The sequence below is a fragment of the Notamacropus eugenii genome, chromosome 6 (genome assembly GCF_028372415.1).
Source record: "Notamacropus eugenii isolate mMacEug1 chromosome 6, mMacEug1.pri_v2, whole genome shotgun sequence".
Taxonomy (NCBI): domain Eukaryota; kingdom Metazoa; phylum Chordata; class Mammalia; order Diprotodontia; family Macropodidae; genus Notamacropus; species Notamacropus eugenii.
In genome coordinates, this window is record NC_092877.1 from 260,812,131 (window position 1) to 260,815,125 (window position 2,995).

Here is a 2,995-nt window from a genome sequence, read left to right on the forward strand (position 1 = left end):
CTGTTGTAAACAGTTTAATTCTTTTTCCAAAAAGAGATTTGGGATTTTTGATACAACTTCCATGGTCATTCAGTTATCACAGGACCATAGACTTAAATCTGGAAGGGAAATTTAAGGTCATATAATCAAACCTTTCATTTTTTAGAGGAGGAAACTGAAGCCCAACAAGGTTAATTATGTGTTAAATTACTTGGCCAAGGTCATACTGGTAGTAAGTAGAATTTACTAGCAAGAAGATAGTTGGCTGGAACACATTTAGGAAATTATGCAACACTTTCAATGACCTTAAAATTCTTCCTGAAACATAATCCCATTTTACTATTATGAAAGTCCTTCTGGTGATGTTATATAGCTATGAATCATAAACTACCCAAATCTCTAAAGGTTTAAAATTGTAGGTCACCCAAAGGTCAAGGGAGGGATCTATTGTGAGTGTAAATAGAATGAAGCACATTTTCAACAATGAATCATATTCATGAAGAAACATAAAAGGAATCAGTCAATCAACAAGTATTTAGCTAAGTGCTCACTATTAGTGCAGTACTTTACCGTTAGGGATACAAAAATAGGGAAAAACAAAAACCTCTGTCCCTGTCTTCAAGGAGCTCCCATTCTAGAGGGAGAGAAAATGTGCAAGTAAGGAATCCAAGATATATATATATATATATATATATATATATATATATATATATATATATATATATATATATATATATATAGAGAGAGAGAGAGAGAGAGAGAGAGAGAGAGAGAGAGAGAGAGAGAGAGAGAGAGAGAGGGAGAGAGAGTATAAGTCAAGTAATATCAGAGGGAGGTATTGGAAGAGGATGGAGAAATGGCAAGGTGGGATTTTAGTTTAATCTTACAGGAAGTGAAGGAATCTAAGAGGAAGAGGTGAGAGAGCAGGCTTGGGGGAAGTCATTAAAAAAACATGAATCTGGAGATGGAATGTTGTATGTGAGGACTAGTAAGTAACTAGACCAGTGAAGTTGGATTATAGAGTGTGCAGAGGACAATACAATGAAAGAAGACTAGAAGGAAAGGAAGAAATTGGGTTTTGAAGAGTTTTGAATGCCAAAAAGAAAATTTCAGCCTGATCCCTGAGGTAAATACAGAGCTACCAGAGTTTATTGAAGTAAAACCTACTCTTTAGCAAAATCATTTTGGTAGCTGGGTGCAAGATGAACTGGAGTGAGGAGGAACTTGATGCAGGGAGACTACCTAGATAGGTATTGCAATAATATAGGTGAGAGAAGTGATTAAAGCTTATTCTAGAGTGGTGGCTGTGTGAGTAAAGAGGATGCAACATATACAAGAGGTATTGTAAATGTGGAAATGACAAGATTTGACAATAAATTGATAGGAGGGATGGATGATAACACTGAGGTTGTAAATCTTGTGGATGGGAAGATGGTGGTGTCCTTTATGGTAATAGGAAAGTTTAAACAAGGAGAAAGGTTTTGGGGGAGAGATTATGACTTCTGTTTTCGATAGGCTGAGTTAGAGATGTCCAAAAGGCAAACAAATAACTGGGAAAGGAGGTGACCCAAGTTACATAGGAAGAATGAGGAATATCATATGGAAAGACCTGAGGCTGCTTTGGTACTTAACATCAGATGATCAAGAAGGCCTCCAGTAGGTAGTCTTGGATCAACTCCAGAGGATCTAGACAAGCATTATTCAGGGTTAGAAGGAGTATGTAAGTTACAGTCAGCACCATTAAAGAGTTCCCATATTAATGACAACATAGATTATATATATATTTCAACATTTCAGTAGAAGATGGAAGCAAGACCTTACTTCTCTCTGTTACTAGTTTATACAAATCTCTAAATTTCATTTGATTCGTCATTTTCATCATTTCTTACTATATGGTAGTATTCCATTACACATAACCATCCCTCATTTGAGGGATGCCCACTTTGATTCTATTTCTTTGTCCCCAGATAGAATATTTTGGTATAAATTAGAGACTTGGCTTTAGTGCTGGATCAAAGCATAAGTGGACAGATTATTCACTTTAAAAAATAATTCCAAATTGATATCTGTAATAGTTGGATCTCTACTTAGTTCCATCAATAGCACCTAAACCTGTCTGTCTTCTGATAGCCCTTCCTGCATTTGCTGTACTCATTTTAAAAATCATCTTTGCCATCCTGATAGTGAAATCAATTAGTAGTTTTATTTTGCATTTCTATTACTATTGGTGATTGGCAGTAAATTTCCATATGATTATTATTTTTATTTTGCTGTAGTTTTTTATTAGTTATTTGTATTTTTAAACCACTCATCTATTGGGAAATGGCTCTTGGTGTTGTATATTGAATCAGTTTCATATATAATTTGGATATCAGAGATGCATTTGATAGAAATGTTTTCCCACACTACAATTTATCTCATAATTCTTTCCTGATTTTGTTTTTCCTTTTATAATCTCCCCTATCTTTTACATAGTTAATAATTCTTAATCTGGCTATATTTGTGGAAAGCATCTGATCTTGTTCTCTTTTTTGAGTGTGATTTGACCATCTTTTATATTCAGGTCACATATCCGTTTTTAGCTTGTAAAAATAAGGAACACTACAAATTTGTATTCATCCTTGCACAGGGACCAAGCTAATCTTCTCTGTAACACTCCAATTTGAGTTCGACAGAAGCAAGAATAATGTCAGACATTTATTAGTGAAGCAATGCAAAGGTTTTTAATAAAATATTTTTCCTAACTTGTACTGAATTTAGTTTGTGCAAAAGTTATTATATTTTAGATCATCAAAAAGAATCTTTTAAAAATAATATTCTCCTTCCTTCGGGTGAATTTAAGCTTTTTTTCCATTTCTACATTTATGAGAGAGAAAAATTTCTATTTTCCTGAATCTTATTTTTAGAATGTTATTTTTTTATATTTAGAAACTCTAATTATCTGGACCTCCACAGTCCTACTCTGATGCTTCATGATGGCATGGATATGACCCTAAATTTTCAAAGATTACATCAG

General features: G+C 33.8%; 1 non-coding gene across 1 annotated transcript; it reads right to left on the reverse strand.

Annotated features, from left to right (window-relative positions):
• Positions 1–2,566: 2,566 nt before the first annotated feature.
• Positions 2,567–2,668, reverse strand: LOC140512914 (U6 spliceosomal RNA). Its single transcript, XR_011969972.1, has one exon. It is a non-coding gene; the product is annotated as a U6 spliceosomal RNA (small nuclear RNA).
• Positions 2,669–2,995: the final 327 nt, after the last annotated feature.